Source organism: Tupaia chinensis, unplaced genomic scaffold (assembly GCF_000334495.1).
Source record: "Tupaia chinensis unplaced genomic scaffold, TupChi_1.0 Scaffold000549_1, whole genome shotgun sequence".
Taxonomy (NCBI): domain Eukaryota; kingdom Metazoa; phylum Chordata; class Mammalia; order Scandentia; family Tupaiidae; genus Tupaia; species Tupaia belangeri.
Window position 1 is genome coordinate 4,121,205 of NW_006160061.1, and position 24,598 is coordinate 4,145,802.

Below are 24,598 nucleotides of genomic sequence, written 5' to 3' on the forward strand. Positions count from 1 at the left end.
CCAACTTTTGGCATAGCCTCTGAATAAGGCAAGCTGAGTTCCTTGGGGTATAATATCAAAACTGGGTTCAAGTTATAGCTCCATGGGTCCAGTGGGGAAGGCAGAGATGAAGATAAAGTTAATAGGAGAACCCTAAATTGTGTTTTTATCACTAAACAAATGAGCATCAACAGAGCCTTAAAGCCAGCACAATGCTTCTTAATGCTTAGTTTTCACACTTATCACACTCCCTAAGCATCTATAATTATGCCTCAGCCCTTGGTAGGCACGTTTTATTTCTCAAGAAGAAATTCCTTTTTTATGATTAAAGGTATTTGTAACAAAGCATATTATTAAATGGTTCTTTTTTTTTTCACTCCAAGATGTGATTTCTCTCTTTCTCTGTCCTTTAACCATTTTATTATTAGAGAGACAGAGGAGAGAAGAGACAAGAATATGGGAGTTATCAGTAATTGAGTCATTTAACATCTTTTTAAAATATATTAATACATTTTGAAAGTTTATTTTCCTTAAGTAAAATCTAAAGTCTCTTGAGGAAAAGTTAAATTTTGTTTATTTCATATCAGTCTATCACAGTAATATTGAAGTAATTCTCATCTATGGCTATGGAATAGAAACACCTGCAGAGATTCCTAATCATATCAGTGTTTAGACTCCACTGCAGAGCAATTAAGTCACCACCTCATGGGAATGAGGAGCAGACATGAGTACTTTCTGAAAGCTCCAGGTAGCTCTCACATACACACAGGAAAGAGCTAACACCTTGCCTTACCTCGATTAGGTGTCGTTTGCTATTTTAAGGAATCATTAAATGGTTTTAATCACTATGCAATTCTAAGAACACAGCAACACTGCATAGATTTAAGTTTTTCTATAATAAATTATCCTTAACCTATTCCGTGGTTAATTGGATAAAACTTTTGTTGAAAACAAGCAAACCAAAAAAAAAAGCCATTACCTTCTTTGCACCTCTGTTTCACCCCACTTGGTAAAGGTCCTTTAGATACCTGCTGATTAAAATCCCAGGAGGTGCCTTTGCATATATGATATATTCCTGCACTTATGCTTTCAATTTTTTTTTTTTAAAGAAAAGGACACAAAAGGAAAATGAAAGAGATTTCTTTGACTAGGACACTTCTAAGAGTAGTCAGAATAAGATTTAAAGGACATTGTATTATGATCAAATTATAAAATGATAGTTCATAAGCATCTTACTTAAAAAGAGTTAAAACCACATTTTAGGTATATCTGAGACTGTCTTGGGCATACTGGCTGTACAAAAGAAGTGTAAGGCTATATTCACACTTTCTGTTTGTTTATGAACTCACCAGAGAGAATTATCTTTGTTTCCTCTTCTGGAGAATGGCAATACAGAGACTCAAAGTGACTGTGACCAGTAAATGACACATAAAAGGCAAATCGATTTATAGATTGCAAATCAGTATTCTGGTAGCTAGTATTTTTATTGAAATTTTACTTTTTTGGCTTTGAAATCTTATATTCAAATGAATATTTCAGATGGAAAAATATTATAAATATGTTCATTAATTATAACCTTTATTAAGCAAGCTAAGTACTCAACTTCTTGTTAAGTGTTCTGTATGGTCTCACTAAATCTTCACAGCAACCCAGTGAAAAAAGTAGTTACTAGTTCCATTCTATAGATTTGGAAGCAGGTTTATAGGTTCTAAGTCTTTGAGCAATTTCAAGTTAAGACTTTCTTCAAGTCTGAAAATATTTAAATTCTTTTTGCAACTCTTGGTCTAGGAATTCAGATGGATTGGCCTTTGCTTATTTCTTTGGTTGTCCTCACGTCACTTGCACTGAGAAGGTGTTTTGGACTGTTACGTTGTCTACCAGAGCAATGCAGCCTGGTCATGTTGGATTCTAGCTCGAGATGACAACCATTCTCTCTATGACCTTTCCTTAATCTCTACCAGACTCTTAGAAATGAACCAATTGCCTCCTTTTATATATTGATGATGTGATATATGTGCCATTCTAACCTAAAATATAAGCTCTAGATGTAGTTTTTGTTTCAAAAGGAGTATACTAAGGTTCTAGCTTATTTTCTTCTGTTTTTCATTTCTGCAGAGATGATTTTAGTTGATGTAGGTGTGCGTAATTGTACTATGAAGGTAACTCTCGAGGTGAGCAGAGGGAGAATAAGGAGGTGATCTGAGTGCTGACATGTCTACCAGGTAACCTGATCTATCCACACAGTGAGTTATGCCCATTCCCAGCATCACATGCAGTTCAACTGGACGATGAGCGAATGCCGTTGCAGCCTTGGGTTCTTTATTAGTTCATCTTGACTTGCTTCTATCCCTCAGATTCTAGTGATCTTAACTAAACTTCACCATTCCAAAAAATGGATAATTCACTGGCCTGTGTCTAGGGTACGCGGTGTAAAGAATTTGCTATAAAAAGCAAAATAAATATTGCTATATCCATCTTGGTGCTGACAGGGAACTTCAGTTCAGTTTCATTTCAGCTTATATTTTATTTCAAAGTTACTTTATCAAAGCATTTAAAGGATGCAAACTTTTACATTTTAGCTACCAAAATCAAAGTGCCAGTGCTGGGAGTAGTTTCAATAGACTTCTACAATTTGTTGAGAAGACCATAAAAAAAGCTTGCCTATGTTTGCAAAAGCTTTGAGGACAGGCATAAGGATAAAACAATGATATTTGTTCAGTCTTTTCATATATCCTCTGTTGAAACCACAGAAAGACTCAGGGGACTCCTTGGCAGAAGCAATATTGCAAGTGGTCGATTTATTGGCATGGAGGGCGGGAATATGAAACAGAGTCTGCACACTTTCCCCAGCATGAAGTCCAAACAAAGATCTGATTATGTCTGTTTATCTGAAATGATTTACTAAGTGATTCATTGCTTTGAGTTTGTAAGAAACTGGGGTTTGGCTAGGCATGTGTATGTATTTGGCAGGATATGGGATATCAACCACATGGAAGATAAACAGAGGACTTTGCAAAGCAGTGTAAACCATCACAAGCAATATTAGTTTTATCTTTTGATTATGCCATAGGTAGAAGCCTTACAAAAGACAAATGTCCTCAGATGTACCGTGATTAGCTTAAACCCTGTCTGTGTTCTGCACAGGTTCTGGGAACTTTACGGCTCATAGCCCTTGTCATGACATCCTGAGCTTGAGACTTGCATCACACCGGCTCCGTACTACCAAGTCTCCGATCACATCTATGTTGATGTCACTCAGGTTGCTGCAGAACTCCACTAAGTTCACTGCATTCTGCTGGGGAAAAAAAATCAACTCTGGCCCTGTCATTTCCCTAATTTGTGACTTTGGCAAGTTCCTTAATTTTTCTTCAGCATCACAATCTCACAAGCAAATTAGCAGCAGTAACCTCTTCTCTAAGAACTTGGCTAAGTCTTAAATGAGACCCCGTGAAAAACCTTTTGACAATAGGAAGGTGCCACCTGTTAGCTGTGCCGCCTATACCTGAGCCAATCCCCAAACAATCTCAATGACCGTTCAGTGACCTCAGAAGAGTCAGTGCGGGACAAAGCTAAGTACCACATTCTACCACATTCTGCACATGGCCCTGACCCTGGGGAAAAAAAAAAAAAAGTTAAGATTTGCTGAGGTTTTTTTTTTTTTTCTTCATCATTTTCTCCTTCTCTTCAGAATCTTGGATTTCAGCAGAAAATGCTGTGCCTGAGGGTCTAGCTGATAGACTGGAGACCAGAATAGGAAAGAGAATGTGAAAGAACCATATGGAAAACACACATTTCTTTAAGATGTAATAGGGCTTACAATGTTTCCAAAATGTCTATTAATTCTTTTTTCCTTTACTCTTTCCTGAAAAGATTGTTTTATGATTTTTTCCCCACAGGGCATGTGTACTCAGTGGACAGATAGAGAGAGAGAGACAGGGAAAGTGAGAAATGACCCACCTGGGGGGATGACCACATCACAATCCTTTCTCTATTCTCCTCTTAGGATTTTGGGTATGCATGCAGAGAAGCCTGGCATGTTTTCCAAGCCACTAGGTCTGAGTGTGAACTAGAGAGTTGGCCCTGTGGGATCTAGCACTTTAACAACCATGCCATCTGCTGGCCCTAAACAAAAAAAAATTGTGGATTTTTTTTTAATATTTAAATTGTTTCTTAATAAAAAGGAAAATATAATGGATGATGGTAAAGAAAAAAATTCTCTTATGTAAAACCACAATTTGGCTTAATAAAAAGAATGTTACTAGGGCCAGCAAATGGCCTAGCAGTTATGTTACTGGACTCCATATGGCTCACTGCAACTTAAGTCCCAGACTTGGTGACTTGAAAAATCACATCAGTCATGTGTGCACATGTACCAAAGATCCCAGAAGAAAGGAGGAGAAGGGATTGTGGCATGGCCATACCCTCTGCCCAGGGCCGGTAATTTCTCACTGTCTTTCTCACTGTCTCTGTCTCTCTCTACCCAGTAAGCCCATGTGCCCTAAGAATACCACCAATGAATTTAAAACCATACCTACCATCCAACCCATTGCATTTCTTTCCAATCATAACCACTTATTTTCCCTCTTAATGTTAACTAGTATCCTAAATTTTCTAGTCATCAATTTCTTGCTCTGTTTTACAGTTTTAGTACCCAAGTATCCATCTCCAAATAATATAAATTATTTCTGAGGCCTATTTTCAGGATTTCAGAGAAGTCTGTAAGTGGAATCATTTTTTTGTTTTTGGCTTGACTTTATATTTGATAAAGTTGCACATATCTGTAATTTATGAATAATAACTATGAAATAACATTTCATTTGTACATATATAAGGCATTTTCTACATCGTTATGCTGCTGATAGGCATTTGGGTTATTTTCAGTCTGTGGCTAATAGAACAATGACATTTAAGAAAGTTTCCTGCACTGGTCGGCGTGTGCAGCAGCTTCTCTTCACAGTGGTCATCCTCTGTCAGGTGTGTGCCCCACTTCACCTTTACAAGGTAACACCAGATGGTTTTCTCAAATGGTTGTACCAGTTTGCAGTTTGGTCAGCCTTTGTTTTGTCTCTATATGGCATCACTTAGTCTTTAATTTTTATCTTAAACTAGACTTACAAAAATTATCGACTCTTAATTTTAGTTCTAGTTCCTCTTTCCTCCAATATAACTTGGAACGTGGTCTAAATTAAATATTGTTGGTGATCTGGGTGGGTTTATGGGACTGGCATGTGTATGTAGTCTCCTAGAGATGCTGTAACAAACTACCGCAAACTCAGTCACTTAACACAGGAATTTATTCTGGCAGTTCTGAAAGTCTGAAGTCGGAAATCAAGGTGACAGCTGAGCAATGCTCCCTTTGAGGTTCTAGGGGAGAATGTGTCCTTGCCTATTCCTGGCTGCGGGTGGCCGTCAGCACATCTTGGTGTTCCCTGCTTTATAGTTGCAACACTCCACTCTCTGCACCCGTCTTCACATACCTTTCTTCTTCTCTGTGTCTCTGCACATCCTCTTATAGAGATCCCAGTCAATGACTTTAGGGCTTAGCTAAGTCCAGAATGATTGCATCTTGAGATCTTAAATTAATTCCATCAACAAAAGCCCTATTTCCAAATAAGTACACATTCATAGGTATTAGGGGTTAGGACTTCATCCTATATTTTGGAGGCACACAATTCAAGCCTGCAATAAGAAAAGTGAAGGGGGGAGAAAAATTATTAGTTTGTGGACTAATTACTACCTAGCCTACATAATTTTTGATTGCTTAATGTATTAATGTTTCCCACAGCAGAGCAGTTTAAGAGCTGCCCACTCAAAATAACACACCTACTTTAAAAACAAATCCTTTCATTTTATTAAAGTACCTTTACATCCAGACAAGTAGTTGGAATAATAGGTCAGGATTCAGAAGAGGTCACCTGTGTTTGAGTCCTCTAATGAACCACATGATAGGAACAGCAGAGAGGGAATTCAGGAGCTGTCCAGAAAGAAGCCATTTGTCCTAGAGACACTTTAATTTGTGTGGGATCAATTCCTAGTATGAGTGCAATAAAAACAGAAGTTTTTAAAGATGAAAGCTCATCCTCTCTACCTAAGATTTTCCTTTAGTTAAAAGCCCTAAACTGCATTTTTAAAAAAAATAATTTTGAAGGGCTGACCTTAGAGAGAAAAGCATCTCATGGTTTCAGGAAAGTGAGAAATTTTCCCCAGAGGAATTGTCACACCACAATGCCTTCTCTTTCATTCTCTTCTTGGGACTTTGGGCACCTGGCATGAATTTCGAGCTGCCAGGTTCAGGATTCAAACTGTGGTCAGTCATGTGGGAGTCCAACACCTTAACTATTATACCACCTGCTGGCCCCCATATGTTCTTTTTATTAAACTTTATTTATTTTTAATTTTATTTATTATCATTATACTTCAGTTTTGACCAGAGAGAAACAGACAGAGGAAAAGGGAGAGTGAGAAGGAAAGCCACCAGGTTTGGGACTTGAACTGTGGTCGGCCGTGTGGGAGTTCGGCACCTCAACCACCATGCCACCTGCCAGCTCCCCCCCACACTATATGTTCTTTTCTGAAGTGTCCTTTTAAATCTTTTGCTTATTTATTTATAGGTTGTTTGTCCACTTATTGAGTTGTGATATGCTTTTATGCATTCTGAGTTGTCCTAAGTCATGTCGTTATATTATAGATATTTTCTCCACTTTGTAGTTTGCCTTTTCTTTTTTTGGAGTTTCTTTTTTTCCTTAGGGTGTGTGCACTCACTGGAGAGAGAGAGAGAGAGAGAGAGAGAGAGAGAAACAGTGAGAGGGAAAGTGAGAAATCACCCACTGGGAGGGATGACTATGCCATAATCCCTTCACCTCCCAGGATCTTGGGTATGCATTCACACATGCCTGGTGTGAGTTTCAATTCACCAGGTCTGGGACTCCAGTTCAGTGACATACCCACTATGCCATCTGTTGGTCCCACCTTTTCATTTTTATAAGTGAATCTTTCAAAGAGAAAATGTTTTTTGATAAAAATTTATCAATTTTAAAATGTTATGATTTATGTTTTCTATGTTTAGATATCTTTGCTACTACAAGATTTTCTTTTTGGAACTATTATAATTAAATTTTACTTTTGTGAAAGTTGTCAGTATCAAAATAGAATCCCTTGTGCCAAACTCTGGAGGAAAGAAGGAAGGGAGAAAAGAAGAAAGGAAGAAATAAAATACCAAGGAAAGGCTCTTATGAGCAATTTCACAATAACAAGAACGATCAAAAGAGACTCTTTAAGAATCACAACTCGCTTCAGTCTATCAGCACCACGTGTCTCTACCCATCACCGTCAGCCTTTGTCCAAATGAAAAAATTATGGAAGTAGGAATTCATCTGATACCAATGTACAGGCTAATTATATAGTGTGAAGGAATTGGGCCTACCAGAACCTTCAACATGAAAATCTCATCCTTAGAATTCCTTTGCAAACCTTGAGCATCAGTAAATTCTCTTGAATTCAGTAGGTCCCTTTTTCTCAGTGACTTATGACTTCTTATATTTGCCACTGCATATCTTACCTTCTTAAAATCCAGTTTTACTTCACATCCATGGTTTACTTGCTTGAAGGACATGATGTTTTCCAAACTAGCACATTGCAAACCATTGCGGTGCTTTCCTGTGGAGTTAATTCTTCAGTGTCCTCTGCTACAACTGTTTCAACTAAAGAAAAAAAGAAGAACCAGTGCAAGGACCTACATCTTCTGATTATATGTTTAATAGGCATATAAATATGATGTGCACAACTAACCATCCTTTACCAGCATCCCCAGAGAGAACAAAATGTATTTATGCATGTGATGTTGAAGGCAAAGAACAATTGGACTTTCTGAGTGTTTACAGTATTGTCAACCAAGGGCATTCTGACTCCAGGATGGTCAATGCTCTGAAGAGTCAGGTAGACACATTGATCTTAACATCCAGGACATTCTATAATGTACTTGGTGAAGATGAGCAGTACATAACTAAACTTTTCAACTTCCATGAATTTCTTCCTATGAATGTAGGCATGGAGGCTGGAGAGACTGCCTGAAAACTTGCTCATCAACAGGACTATCCCATGAAGAGTATTCAGAAATACAAGGCAAATATTGATTTTGTAGCTATCTACTTTGGGGGTAGAACATTGTCTGCTAGCTCCAGTTCCATAGACCCAACTAGTTATGGTTTTGGACCATTTATGCCAGACTTTGAAATCATTACATATAATGACCAACCTGCATTAAAGTTTGTTCCTCAGGATCCGAATGTTGCTATGTTTATGGTAGAACCAGTTCAGAGTGTAGCTGGTGTTCCCCAGGACCAGTGACCTCGTGAGAGTGTGCAAACTCTATACCAGATGCCAGTTTTTGTTTATGGCTGATAAATACAGAAAGGATTGGCCAGAACAGGTACACTGCTGGCTGTTGAACATGAAATGTCAGTTCTGATAATAGTCCTTGGAAAGCCCTTTCTGGTGACTTATACCTTGTATCTTCAGTGTTGTATGATGATGAATAATGCTGACCGTTCAACCAAGGCAACATGGGTCCATGTATGGGGGCAATCCCCTAGGCTGCCCAAGAGCCAGCACAGCCCTGGGAGTTGTGGAAGAAAAACATGGCAGAGGATTGGGCTCTGTATTGAGAAATTAACCCATGAGCTACTTCCTGACATTGGAACTGCTGTAGGAGGAAAGGGAGGATTAAATGTTATCGCTATTGGAGATCCCAATGTTCTTGAAAGGTGTGTCTATGACCTCAGAAGAATGCACTGCTGGCTGGGCCCACCTACGGTGACATCAGCAGGTTTGCACTTCCTCTCGTGATCCAGCAGGATGAGATTCAAGAGGCCTTCAGAGTCTTTAACAGACTAATTTGTCTATTTGAGCTGTACTGGACGCAATTCAGAGTAATGCTGGCTTCACCACAGCAGCTATAGATAGCGACCATGGTATAGGTTGCAATTTCAGTCACAGAGATTGCTCTTTCTCTGTGGCTGCTGACTGTAAGAATAGAAGATGAACCATATTTCCAAGAAAATTTTGTGTTTTGTGTAAAAAGAGGGAGATAAATTGTTCCAGTTTATCCTGTTGCCCTCTCTCTCTCTCTCTCTCTCTCTCTCTCTCTCTATGAAGCACATGTGCCCTGTGGCAAATTAAAAGCAAAACAAACAAACAAAATTTAAAAACATAGCATAAATGCTCACAATTGTGCTCACTGGTGACTAATAAACTCTACTTTCTTTACCGCCACATGAGAAGATTAAATAGCATCCCTCCTCTCATCACATGGCAGTAAAGGGATTAAAAATATGGGCTTCTCAATTTGATGGTTTAAAAATTACACTAAAATACGCATACTTATTTAACTGGTGACATTTTTTATGTTAAGATGGAGTTTTAGATTCTTTATGAACTTCAGGTCAATCTTTTTGCCTAAGAAATAGTTTCATGATTTTTTTTAAAGTCTAGTCATTTATTTCTTCTATGAGAGAAAGGGAGAGAAACAGGAAGAGAGAAAGAGAGACAGGCACCCCCAACAGAGTCGCAATGCCCCGGTCCACCCCCATCTCAGCCAGCCTGTATCGGGGCATGTGCAAGTGTGCCCAGCCCCCTAAGGAGGTCCTACAATGCACACGAACCCAGGGCCAGCATTACTTCCCCACCTCCTGGCCCCTTATATCGTGATTCTTCATGAACTTCAGCTCCATCTCATTTTAAGTTTCTCTCTCTCTCTAGAAATACATATATAGGATGAAAAATTATTTATGATTCAGTATTTTATAAATAGAGAAAAATGCCCCCAAATGGATGCTCCAAACTAAAAAGCAATATGAAAATAAGGAGCTTTCTAACTCCTAATATTAAAAGATATTCTTAACCTCTTCTGTTATTCATATTGGAGGGATATTTCCTTCTGTGGTTCCTCATATGCCATGTTCTTTCTTGTATTGCATCTCGTTTCTCTATGTTCATTTTAATTCTCGCTGGTATGCACCCTTGCAAACTTTTTTTTAATGAAGAACTGTGGTGGTAAACTCTTTTAATCTTTGTATATCTGAAAATATTGTAGTTGACTCTCATTCTTGATGATTAAATGAATGAGTAAATGGTTAAGACATAAAATAAAATTCATTTCTTCCATAAACAAGAGACAGAAACAGAGCATCAGTACACACACTGGGTCCTTCTCCCACATCTTCAGCCAGCCCCGGCTCATGCCCATGCTCACCCAGCACACTCAGAGGCTCACACTCCAAGCCATGAACTTGGAACCCTCCCACGTAGGTCAGCTTCTCAAAACAATACAGTGTCTGCCCCCCGGCTGGCACCAGGCATTAATGTTTCTGTTCAAAGGATGACTTGCTTACAATTTGGTGCTTGAGCAAGAAGAAACTTTTGGACCAAATCAGTTTTGAAATGATCATCCCAATATGAGATCTCAGAAGAAAAAGAAATGAAGAATTAAGACATACAGAACTTGGGTGAAAGAGATGGAGCAACTGAGAGGCACAGACAGCGTTTAGGGGAGAACAAGACCTTTGGGATAAATCAGCTTCAAACGAAGAATTAGTACTTCAAGTCCAGACTGGGGCCAGATGGTGGTACAGCCATAAAATACAGTGCTCTGCACGGCTAACTCATGTGGGAAGGTTCTGGATTCAAGTCTGGAGATCTCCCTGAGTATGCCATGCACATATGTACCATAACCAGGAGCTGAGTGAAGCTGGGTTGGGTCATAGTATAGACGCCCTGCTGGGAGTGCCATTGGTAGTGTTGTCTCTCTCTTGCTCATGGGGAAAAAAAAGAAATAAACTTAAAATTAAAAGAAAATAATAACAAGCCTACTCTTGAAATTGTGTGTACATGTGTGTGTACTTAGGACAAGTACACAGAATCATGATTATGTGTAGCAGTCATGAAACCAGGTAGACACAGATGTAACTGGTCTTTATGCTATAACTAAGTTGAATTAGCAGGGCAACCCTTAACTGAGCCAATGATAGAAAACTTCCCCATGCAAAGAAAACGCATTACTGGGACAAGTAGTTAGCGTAATGGCTATGTCGCTGGACTCCTATGTAGTCGACCGCAGTTCAAGTCCCGGACATGGCGGCTTAAATTCACACCAGGCACATGTGCGGGCATGCTCAAGATCCCAAGAGGAAAATGGAGGAGAAGGATTGCATTTCTGTCTCTCTGTCTTTCTGGTGAGCACACGTGCCCTATAGCAAAAACCTCTCCAAAAAAAAAGAAAACAAAAGAAAAGAAAACTCGTTACCTTTCTGCTTAAACTAGGTCTCTCTTTGAGGTCAGCAGTTGGCATGGTGGTTAAGGTATAAGATTTCCACATGGTAGAGACCCCAGTTTGAGTCCCAGAAAAGGTGGCTTGAGAATCATGCTGGGCTTAAATGCACACGCAATATCCCAGGAGGAGAATGTAAGAGAAGGAACTGTGACATGACCAGCCCCCCTTGGGGGAGAGGGGGGACAGTGATTTCTCATGCTCCCTCTTACTGTCTCCTCTGTCTCTGGCAAAAAAAAAAAAAAATCTACCTATGGCAAAATACATTGTGTATATGTGTGTGTGTGTGTGTGTGTGTGTGTGTGTGTATGCCCAAGATCCCAAGAGGAGAATGGAGAAGAAGGGATTGTGGTGTGGCATCCCCCCGGGGGGTGATTTCTCACTTTCTATCTCTCTGTCTTTCTGGTGAGCGCACGCGCCCTATAGCGAAAACCTCTCCAAAAAAAAAAATATGGTTATAACATCTTTTTTTTTTTTTTTTAGGTATTTTTGATGCATTTTTTTTATTGCAAGAAAAACAGTTTTCTGGGGTTTTTTTCTGAAACATTTTTTAATTAGTTAATTTGCATTAATTCCCTAAGTATCATCACAGCATACAAAATGTGATTTCCTGTCCAGAATATGCTGAATAGTGGCTTAATCATGCACATTACCGTCAATAATTTTCCATTTCTAGTTTTATATATATATATTTTTTTTTCTTTTTACCCCTATTCTGACCCTCTGCCCTTTCCCACCCTCTCCAAATGTATATATACATATATGCATATGTATATGTGTATGTGCATACATGCATATATACATATGTGTATATGTATGTATGTATGTATAAATATATACACACACACACACACATACACAGTGTCTGTAACTTTTCTGTTTTTCTTTTACCTAAACAGAATATTTTGGATCCTTTTTTCTGTTGGTAATTTTTAATTTATTTAATCATATATGGATGTATTAGAATTTCATTGTACATCAGGGGATCCCTTGGCTTGTTTTAGGTTTTCACTCTTTAAAGCTTTATATAAAGTCTTTGGTACTTGCAAAAATAAAAACTGAAAACTAAACACGCCCCCACACACATATAACCTTATGTGAAAGCCACTGCAACTTTACACAGAAAATACTTCTTCAAGGACATCTGTCCAGCCACTGCTTGTCCATCCTTGGACGAATGCCAGCCTTGCTATTGTCCTTTGTTACCAAAGACAATCATTGCAGAACAGCTGAGGTGATCTCTCCTCATTTTTCTTTAAAAAAAAATGTGTCTCCTCTTACCTCCTTGAATACACTCATAGTTAACTGTGGCAAGTGTATTTTCCATTGCAATGTCCCAAATAAATATCATATTTTTAAAAAAGTATCTCTGTCTCTTATTTAGAATTTTGCACTTCCAGGTCTGTGACCTCTTTTAAGTTATGTAAGAGATGGTGATCATTTATCTATTAATATTTATGTCCATTCGCTGTAGCACTATGTGGTTGATAAAGACTTCTATATGTAGCTACCTAGAAATTCATTTTGTGTCAGAGATATAAGACTACTCAGAATTTCAATCTCCCCTCCTTTTTTTGGTACTGTGTTAGTAATTTTTGTCATAAAAGAAATATTTCCATTTTATTTGTCACATTTATTTTAGTGCTGGTATTCTTGGTCCTTCCTGTGTTTTCAAGTCTTCCCTGAGGACACCTGATTTGGTGCCTTTGCTTGGCAGCTCACCTTTTCTTCATGGACTGAAGTTATTATTGGTCTGATGTTCCTTGAAAGAAGGCACAGCTGTGGTGCTCATGATGGGCTCCTGCATAGGGCCAACTCAGGCTGGCTCATGCTGAGCAGACGATCCCAGCCCACTCACCGCTTTGTTAATGTTCTGCCTCATCCATCTTCATCAGTGCTGCTAGGCTACACACAGATCACCTTCATCAGATGCTACTCTGGGGGAACACCTTCATCTCTTTGGAGATGTGGTCTGGCTTTGGCCTAGTGCTGAAGACTCTTTATAACTGCCATGAATATTGTTATGTATTAATATTAATATCTGATTAGCAATTTTCTGGTATAGTTCAAGTATATTTGAATAAAATAAAATACTGTACCTATATGAGGTAATGACTGTATTATTGGGCTATCGGGAAAGTCATGATGAATTTCTGCATAGAAAACACATCATGGCTTTCCCAACAACCTATAATTTGCTTGACTATAGTAATCACTTCATACATGTATCTATAGTGAAATATTATGTTTTATGGCAATGCTGTGCAATCTGAGAATCATGTGGGGAGCGAGATTTGGATCCCAAGTTGACTTGAACACACTGGGCCAACCTCTGCATACCTGTGGCCCTGGCTGACTGGGAGGCTGGGAACGAGGAAGAGAGGAATTGAGCATTGCAAGCAGCAGCAAAGGGTACCTGTCTGTCCCTGTCTGTGTCTCTGTCTCATAAAAGAAATAAAAGAAACTTTAAAAAAACTTTAAAATATCATGTTGTACACCTTAAATAGAGACCATAAATAAGCTGCATTTGATTAAAAATAAATAAATGACTTCAAGATTATGGTTGCTAGATTTCTTGAATTGTGATTCTGTGTGTATGTGTATGTATATTGCATATAGAGAGAAAGAGGGAGAGAAACACACAATCACAATGTTTGCAGAAAATGTGTATTAAGAAAAATAAATGCAGATTTCATTTTTTTCACACCAAAGTAAACTTATCCTTTAATCTCATTTTCCCACAAATTTTTGAAGTACTCTCATAAAAGTATATGTACTTCTATTTTTAAGTGTCTTACAAAAGGCATCTAAACTATCCCCAGATGTGAACTGAAATGAGCAGAAGAATCACATGAAAAGATTGACTAGAGAACCCATTGCCATTTAAATATGAAGGTGTTTATTAAGTGTGAGTATCAGTGGTTCATCCTTACATACCCGCTCTTAAAAAATACATTTTTTAAAATTCTTTTTTGAATTTGACAGGCTTTAATTATGTAACTGGTAGAGAAATTTAATCCTGATTCTCCACATGAAAGACAAAAAGAGGGAAAAGATATACATATTATAATGTAATAGCTAGTGGTTATTTTTTAATGTAGAAAAGTACAAAGAAGAAAACAAGACTTAGACTATAATTTTCCTGTTCAGATACTTCTACTGGTATTTTAATAAAACTGATAATGTATCAAGCTAAACTATGTAAAGATGTATAAGAAGGTATAATATAAAGAATAATTTTGGGGAATCAGTAGACGGCATAGTGGTTACATCACTGGACTCCCACATGGCTGACCACGGTTCGAGTCCTGGACCAGTGGTTTGAAACTCATACCAGGAGTATGTGCATGCATGCCCAAGATCCCAGGAAGTGACTGGAGAAGGTATTGTGGTGGGCAGCATCCCCAGGGGTTGATTTCTCATTTTCTCTCTCACTGTTTTTATTTCTCTCTCTCTCTCTCTCCAGTGAGCTTTCTCCACAGTTTCTCACAGTGGGGAGGGCCTGCCATATACTTGATGTGCTTGCATCTCTCAATCTCCTGTATACGTGTACCTTCATTTGTAACAAATAGACCAGATGAACTATATTAGTCACAATCTTCTTCATTTACATTATAAGCTAGTTCTCCTATACAATTTCATGCCATTCTAATTCATTCTTCATAATGAAAACATTTTATTATGTGATAGTCTGGTAAGTTGTTTAATTTCTGTAGATGGAGTCTTGAGTAGAATTTTTTGATAAGTTCTTTTTTATAATTATTTTGTTTAATTTTTATTTATTCATTCACTTATTTTAATTTGACCAGAGAGAAGCACAGAGAGAAAGAGAGAGACAGAGAGAGAAAGTGTGAAAGCAAGTCACCAGGCCCAGGACTTGAACTGCTGTCAGCCATGTGGGAATGTCCAGCACCTTAACCACCATGCCATCTGCTGGTTCCCTTGTTGTGTAGAATTTTAAATTTCTATAAATGACGTTATAACAAACACTCATAATATGTGAAGGCAGCCACACCACATACACGTAATCACACACACATATTTATATATAAACTTTTTTCATGTACATTCATAAAAATCCTTAGCAGTTAACTTTTTAAAAGTTTAAGTATAATTTCTGAGAGAAAGAGACTAAAACATCCACAACAGGACCTTCAAACTGCAGTCCTTTCCCAGCTCGCCAGAACCATGCCGTGCCTGGTGTGAGCAGGGAGACCTCGGGAAGCAACCGGGACCTCTTCGTGTGGTCTCAGTGTCGTGAAGCAAGGCATTGATGTGCCACCACAGCTGGCACATAGCAGTAAACTTTTTAATTTAAATGTGTGTGTATGCAATAAAATTACTGAGCCAAAAGTGTGTTTATGTTATATTTTGATAGGCTTTGAAAAATTTACCTGTAAGAAATTTAAATGAAGTTTTTATCTGACTTACATATGTGAGATCTCATATTTTCCAAATATGTGACAGTACAATGTATCCTCAAACTTTTAAATTTTTTGGCTTCCTGAGAAGTGAAACATGATATCTCATTAATGTTCGATTTGTGTTTTAGTTAATGAGTGAGACTGAGATTTTATCATTTTGTATGATAACTGCCAATTATATTGCTTTCTATAAATTGTCTCTACATTTTTTTCTTTTTTCTGTTGGGTAGAAAGTTATTTGAATAAACTATTACAAATAGAAAAATATTTCTGTGTATATGGAAAATTTGTTTTTCCTTGATATTTTGAGGTTGTTTGTGTTTTGGTACAGAGATTTTTCTGTTATATATCACCTCAGAAAAAAAATTACTAACCATATAACCATGTACCTTCCAAGGAGTACTTAGTTAGAAAAAATGATGCTTTTCTCTTTAAAGTTATGTCTCACTATATACAAAAAGGATTGTTCCCATTCAAATAATAGCTTAGTTTTCTTTCAGCAGAGAAACTAGGGAACAATAATGAGCAATTTCACCTGCCCAGGTACAGTCTGTCCAGCTAGACAGCTTTGTCTAGATGGTTTGGTTCCTCTCTGTGGTTAGGTAAAGCATTGCTTATTTCTTTACTTTTCCCTGTCTCCTAATTAATTTGAGGTCAATATCAATAGCCTGAAGAGAGAGTAAGACTATTTTTTGTTAGTTTTCAAATTCAAAATTTATTTTATAGATGAGATTAAATACACTTGAAGATTCTAAATTCTAAATTTCTGATATGTTTTATTTTGTGTATTCATTTAAAACACTGGTTTTAATTTATATGATTTTTCTTCATTTAAAATAACTTTCTCCATTTGGTTTAGGGTATTTTTATTTAACACTTTCATCTTCTCCTATTTCAAAAAGTCAAAGGAAATTTCAGAGAGCAGATTTATTTTATAAACCCTTCGGTAAGTAAACAAAATAAAAGTATATATCAAGATGGGACTTTATGAAGGATCATCAAAAAACTCATAAAAAGGATATTATGAAAAAAACTATGCACGGATTTTGAAAAAATCGTGCACCCAAACAAACTTACACATTAATTTCATTTTCCCATTAACTTTTTAACTCCCCTATATCTGTTTCCTCTTAGTCATACTTGTGAGAAAAGACTTTAGCAAAAATATTTGAGACTTTAGTTCTCTAAAGGTTACTGAAGTAAGATATTTACTCACTTGATTGTAGGAAGTGTTGATTGTTTTTCACTAGAGAGAAAAGTAATCTATTCCCAGCTACCCAACTCCTGATCATGCATTTGCTTTGCCAGGTTTTGGGGAAATTCTTAAAGTGCTGATGGTGTTTCTAGTCTTTCCCTCATAAATTGCTTTGCTGTCTTGGGCTTCTGAATTGGGAAGCATCAACAGTTATTTGATTAGGTCCTCAATCCAGCTTGAAGCCTAGTGTACTTTACACAAACATCCCTTTTAGCTAGAGAAGTCACTGCAATTGGTTCTTTGTAGGAGTGTTTAAAACCTGCAATTTGCCTAAGCAAGCAATCTAGAGAAAATGTAGATTTGGTAGCTTCACTCTTCATCTTATCATAAATTTTCAAAACATGGCAAAAGAGAAATTGCATATGATCTGGCTATTTTATATATTCTGGGGTGACTTGGATATGATTATAATTTTTTTAAAAGAATTATTTTATTTAAATTTATTTATTTATTTATTTTAATTTGACCAGAGACGGGGAGAGAGGCAGAGAGAGAGAGAGACAAAGTGAGAAAGCAAGTCACCAGGTCTGGGACTGGAACCAAGGTCGGCCATGTGGGAGTCCAGCACCCTTAACCACCACGCCACCTGCCGGCCCCAATGATTATAATTTTTATACCCCTTGGAGTTCCCATATGTCCCAACCTGAGCACAATTTCCAAGAAAACCAAATATTCCTTTGGATGTTTTCTATCTCCCCATCTGACTTATACCTTTGTTTTATGGTATTCCCAACTTCTTTCTGACTGGACTAAGCCTCTACTCAGATGTGCTTTCCCTGTCCTACACTCCCAAATTTCCTCTCTCTTTATTCCCATCAGAAATAACACAAATTATCTCTCTCTTTTTCTTTTAAGTTGAGTTGGAATTAATTTATTATTCAGATTTCCCTTATCCCCTTGCTTTGTATTCTGTCAGCTGTGCTCTTTCACTTACAGTTAGAAAGGAATAGAGAGTGTGCTTGTGACCTAAGTATCTTCTACTTTTGCTCCTTCTCTGTAGCTGTGATGACTCAGCAGGACCAGAAGGAGAAGCTGGAGAACATGGTAGTTACCCTTTGTTCCTCGAAAAGACATAGTCTAGTGTACTAGAAGGTCAGCACCATCAGGGCAAGGTTTCTATTTCGTTCACTGACTTATCCCTAAAGCTGGAATAAGGCTTGGCCCATGTAGGTACTCAGTAAATACTTGTTGATTGAATGATTGTTTGCTCACCCTTGCCCACCAAACAGCAAGGCCTCTCTTCACTGAAACTTCACTCAACACCCAGGCCTATTCCTCCTATTCCAGAAACTGGGGAGCTGCTAGGTCTCCTGGACATTCTGCAAGTTTTCTGTGGGAATATGGACTAGTGGTTAATGGTGTTCTCAAGAAAGACTTATTTTGAGGTTGCCTTTGCTAATATATGAAATGGTCTTGGAACAATGCCACATAATGAGGTTTGGTAAATGTTAACTATTATTTTTAACAAGTCCACTGATGATAAAAATTGATTCAGAATTACTGCTTGAATATTGCTAATACCCAAATAGAAAAAGTGCGTCAGTGAACTGACTGGCCTCTAAATCAGAGAAAATGAGAAATGGGTTTGGTTATCTATTGTGCCAGAGTAGGTCTTCCCAAACATAGTGGCTTAAAGTAACAATAATCATTTATTATTTCCTAACTTCTCTAAGCTAGGGTGCGGCATGGGTGGATGGTTCTGGCATCGGGTCTCTCATGACTCTGGAGGCAGAATTAGTTCATGTTTATCTGGGATTCTTGGCCACAACATCCACATATGACTTCTCTGTGTGGCCTGGGCCTCCTCATAACATGCTGGCTGAGATCTAAGGGCAGTAGGGAGAAACAGAGACAGACCCGAAATATGTATAGCCTGTTGTAACAGCAGTGGAAGTCACTGTATCATGTCTGCTGATTTTGTTAACCAAAGAATTTAGTAGGTCTCCTTAAGTTCAAGAGGAAGAAACAGAGACCTTATGTTTTGATAGAGGAATGCTGACATTGCAATGTAAGAATAGTGTAAGGACGACTTTCCTGCAGCCCACAGTCATGCACTGATGGCATCCACACACAGGTCTATTACCTTGAGCCCTGACTGGAGTGGGGTTGAGGCTAACTAGGGCTTATCAACTTAGGTTTTAGTTAGCAAAATCTGGGTATTTCTGTAATATCTATCTAGGGAGATAAGAACCTTGATGTGCAAAGGCTTACAAAGCATTCACTGAATTGCCATCTGACACCCATTTGAAGGATGTTTAAGGAAAAAGAAGTCTACCAGTCAAGATTGAAAGTGCAAAATTGCAAATGCCTTCTTTCTAGAGTGATCCGGCTATAAATACTATAGCTGTTTCTGTTAAACAACAAATGGAAATGCTCCAGAATCAATGAGAGATGTTAGTACCAGGGAAAAAACAGCATCTTAAATCCTTACGCTAACAATTAGACCAGACACTTTTGACATTTTATCTGAGACACTCCTGGCAGTACTTTAGTCTTCATGGCATGATTCAGAAACTCCCAGCAGGTGACAGGCAGATTTTGGAGAATCATCAGTGCAGCTTTCTCAGCACTCTCCCCAAACATAATTCAATGTCTTATATCCAAGCCAGCTTCATGTGTTTTGAGATAAGGCGATGTGTTAAAATGAGTGGGTTTCCAGAATGTGTGGTCATGGCCTCAAGAAGTCAAAGAATTGACTTTCTCAATAACTGCTGACTATTGGCCTAACCAATAGAAAAATGATTTATTCATTATACCAGAGATTATGAGAGACCTCTGTGTCCTGAAGAGCATGAAAACCCAGAGATTACTACCTCACCATATGGGGGCCTTATGCAATTAACATGGAAATATTTATCCTGTGATCATTATGAGTGGGATATACCTAGCTAAATATTTTTTATTTAGCTATTAACTAAACAATAAAATGGAATAATATAACTTCAGAATTTTAGGAATATCATTTCTCTCAAGTGTTCTGAATGTTTTGTATCTGCCTGATTAAATGTGCTAGCCAAGTAGGGACTCTCATCATTAGTAAGTCATGATCTTGGTTATTGGGATGTTGATACCAGGAGCAGTCACTGCTCATAGCTTCCAAGACGCACAACCCTCTGTTCCTGAGCAGAGCAGCTGATGAAGGGGAGCCACTGGGCCAGAGGCTGTGTGATATAGCTCTAAGGAGTATAGGCCGACGTACTCCTCTGCTTGGTTATGATTTTGGTAGATTCCAGGCCTCTCTGATCCTCACTTTTAAATCAATAAAATATCTTCAGGACCTGGCAGCATCAGCCCAGAGTAAGGAAATGGCCTGAGTTAGTCTTACTGGCAATCTCTGATCCTCTCTGCCACCCAATTTACAATTACCTAGAGAAAATCCAGAGACTTACGGTGAGGACTAGAGCCAATTACGGAAGTCCTACTTAGTAGCTCTGTCAGGAATCTGAAGAGGTCACCCAGGGAAGTGTAGACCAGGGTGGAGACATTGTCAGGCATGCAAATCAACTTAACCACCATGCACCCTCCAGGTAGCTACCTTTGTTTCCATCAAAGATGGGTTCATGCCCAGGCTCGTCTCTGGAATTTTAGAAAGAAAAGAGCAGGCCCATTGTACATGACTCTGCATTTCTGGCACACATCGTCCATTGTGTTCACTCCTAGACAGGATCAAGCGAATGCTCTTAATAATATGTTTGTCAGAAAACTTGATGGGCTCCTGTGGGACCCTGAGGGAGGGAAGGTGAGAAGAGAGCAACTCTCAGTAGTTCTTCCACCATCTAGAGGAGAGACAGGAAAGGCGAGTCCTGGCGCACAGCCACTACTCCCTTTTGCCATATGGTTGTAGCTCTGACTTATGTGGGAAAGAAAGTAAGTGCAGCATGCCAGAAACTCTCGATATTCTCAGCATCCACAGCAATGGACAAGAGTAGGAGGAACGATCTCAGCACTAAGTCTTATCTCCTGATCTCTGTGATCTATGCAGCCATCATAGTAAAAGCTCCCCAGTTCCTCTATCAGTACCTGGAGAAATGCCAACTTTGGTATTTGCATCACTCCTGGGACCCCTGTTTCTCTTTGTTTTGATGTCCTTGGTTTTCTTTTATATTGTCTCAGAGATGTTTTGTTTTTAAGTTATTTAGAATGTTAATTGAGTTTATTAAAACACTTATTAAAGATATTCAAAATCACTAAAATAGAAGCCCTCTGTACTAATGTATAAGGTGCCCAAACTACACCTCATCATCATGAGAGTATTCAAGCATTTGGGAAAATGCAGTCCTTGACATGAAATGCAGCTATTACTGCCTTGTGAGGCACCTGTCACTTGCTCTACAGCTATCCCATGCTCTTTGTGTTACTGACCTCTTTTTTTTTTTTTTTTTGAGAGATTTTTGATATACGGCATGTGTGCTCACCAGAAAGACAGAGAGACAGAGAGACAGAAAACAGGAAATCACCCCCCAGGAAGGATAGTCACGCCACAATCCCCTCTCCTCCATTCTCCTCTCGGGGTCTTGGGCATGCATGCACACGTGGCCGACCTGAGTTTTAAGCCACCAGGTCCGTGACTTGAACCGTGGTCAGCTACATGAGAGTCCAGCAACATAGCCATTACACTAACTGCTGGTCCCATGTTTAGCATTCTTTTCTAGGACTTGAAAAGAATATACTATCTCCATATTTCTTTCCTTTAAAAGGAAATCACACACCACATATATATATATATATATATACACACACACACACACACACACAAAAAATGGGAGTTGCCTGGAAATAAAGGCTGAGAAAACAACTCTCTAATCAGATGATCTCTGAATGACTCAAAACGTGCTATGAAATAATGGAACAGAATGGTGAAGACCAAAGTGAAACCAAGCTTAGGAATGTTTCATCTTCTTCCTGTCCTCTTGAACAATGCTTTCTCTTCAGGCCACCCAACTTTTCCATGTGTTAAGCATTACGATTACATATATCTGTTAGACAGTGCAGCACCACCCTTTGTTACTTGAGCAAATGATAATTCTACAGAATTATGGACAAACTTTCTCATGGAGAATTTCTGATCACACACTGTTTCTTAAATATGTCATCAAAACCTAAATCTAGATGAGCTTTCCTTCCAAAAAATTTACTGTGCAACAATCTCTTACTTCAACCAGAATTTATTGAACTTAATGTTTAAAAACATAGACTTAGGCCCAGATTTATGTTAAAATTCATCCTTTACCATTTAATGGCAAAGTGACCTTGGGCAAAATAATTTCCTCATATGTAAAATGGAAATAATTATGGTATAACTCATCAAATTTTGAGAGAAGTTAAATAAGGTATTATATATTAAATGTCTAGCAGATGACTGTATACATAATAGGTATTCAATAAATAAAGAATATTTATGATAAATCATTTTTCTTTCTATGATATTGCTATAACAGTGTGTAAGATGTTTGCAAGTGCTTTTATCTTATTTATTACTAGCTTTGAGCACAAAGGAATCTCCCTGTTTCCCAAGGGACGTGACTAAATAGTTCAGGAACAAAGATGCTAACTCCAGCTGGGCTAACGTTTTCGTCTGCTAGGTTATCTGCAAAGTCAGGACACATTTTTTTCTATGCAAAGATGTGTCCTGACTTTTCCAGCAACCCAATACTTCATTCTCTTTTGCCACTCCAATCCCACTGCAGTGCCTGAAATAGGTAGCTACTCAATAAATATACCTGCTGAATTAACTAATGAACAGTAAATTATAGGCAACTATAAACTATGAGGCCGGTCAGTGGCACAGTGGTAATGGGATGCTCTGTGCTGCCTGATTCCCATGAGAAGATCCCAGGTTGATGTCTGAGGTACACTCAAGGGCATTCATGTGCATTCTCATGACCTTCTTGGCTGAAGCTGGGGCTGGATCACAGCATGGGGACACTGCTGGGCTTCTGGCCTCTCTCTCTGTCTCTCTCTCTCTCTAATAGAAAAAAGTAAATGGATAAGCTTAATGGACTACAACATTAGACATGAAATAATAGAAAATCAGAAATGACGATTTTTACTATTAGATCATTAAAAAAGTCATGGAGTATTTTTGTATGCAAAATTGCATCATGACTTTCCTGACAACCCAATACATTAACCAAACTCCATTCTAAAAACAAATTTATCCTTTTATAATTTTTTTTGAGAGGTTTTTGCTATGGGGTGTGTGCGCTTGTCAAAAAGATAGAGACAGAGAGACAGAAAGAGAGAAATCATCCCCTGGGGGCGATGGCCATGCCACAATCCCTTCTCCTCCATTCTTCTCTTGGGATCTTGGGCATGTGTGCATGCACATGTGCCCAGAGTGAGTTTAAGCAACGGGGTCCAGAACTCGAACCACAGTCGGCTACATGGGAATCTGATGACATAGCCATTACATCATCTGCTGGTCCCCTTTTACAGGAATTTTAAATGACAAGGATCAGCAGATGGTGTAATGGTTATGTCACTGGACTCCCATGTAGTCGAGTGCAGTTCGAGTCTTGGACCCAGTGGCTTGAAACTCATGCCAGGCATGTGTGCATGTGTTCGCAAAATCCCGAGAGGAGAATTGAGGAGAAGGAACTGTGGCATGGTCATCCCCCCTTGGGATGGCTTTCTGTTTCTCTGTCTTTCTTTATCTCTCTGGTGAGTGCACACTCCCTAGAACAAACATCTCTCTTATAAGAAAAAGAATTTTACATAACAGAATATTAATTTAGACTTACAGTTATCACTTATTGTAACTTAAAGTACTAAGTATAAGATAGTGGCACAGTGTAACACAAACAGGCTCATGTGGGAAAGGTCCTGGGTTCATGTCCTAGGACTTCCATGAGCATGCTGGGTGCTTACACACTCACAGACTCATGATCCTGGCCAGATACAACTGGGGATGGATTGTGACAGGGGGACCCTGCTTTCTCTCTGTCTCTCTCTGTCTTTCTCTCATTGAAAAATAAACTAAAAACAAACAAACAAACAAACAAAATCAAAAAAGAAAAGAGAGAGAGAGTGGGCCAACCCTGTGGCTTAATAGTTTAGAAAGCCCAGATTCCACACAACCTATCATGCAGTTAGAATCCTGGTCCCAGTGACTTAGAAAAAGCACAGAGGGTGCATGTGAATGCATGCCCAGAATCCCAACAGGACGGACACATGGAGAAGAGGGGATTGTAGCATGGTCACATCCCCTCAGGTTGCTTTCTTCCTATTCCTCTCTCTCCCTATCTCTCTCTCTCTCTCTCTCAAGCGTACATGTCTTTTGGCAAATAAAAAAATACACAAAGTGCTTTAAAAGGAGAAAAAAATACCAAATATATACCATTTTGAACTAGAGAAAATAATTCCTTCTAGCCATCAATATTCACTCACTCCTCATTTAATTATCCTTTGTGATTTTTTTGCTGAGAACCTTCTAAGAATATAATTTTGATTTTGATCTACACAGTAGTGAGCATCCACAATATCCTGAAGTGAAACAAATGATTTTGAACAAATGCTTTTTTATAATCTGATGATATAAAATGTTAGTTTCAGATTGAGAAAGGAGGAACACATTTTTTAAAAAGAATTATATTATTTAACTTTACTTATTTACTGATT

The 24,598-nt window shown here is 38.3% G+C and overlaps 1 pseudogene; it reads left to right on the forward strand.

Annotated features, from left to right (window-relative positions):
- The first annotated feature begins 7,592 nt into the window (after positions 1 to 7,592).
- LOC102492341 (ornithine aminotransferase, mitochondrial pseudogene) lies at positions 7,593 to 13,289 on the forward strand (annotated as a pseudogene).
- The last annotated feature ends 11,309 nt before the right edge of the window (positions 13,290 to 24,598 follow it).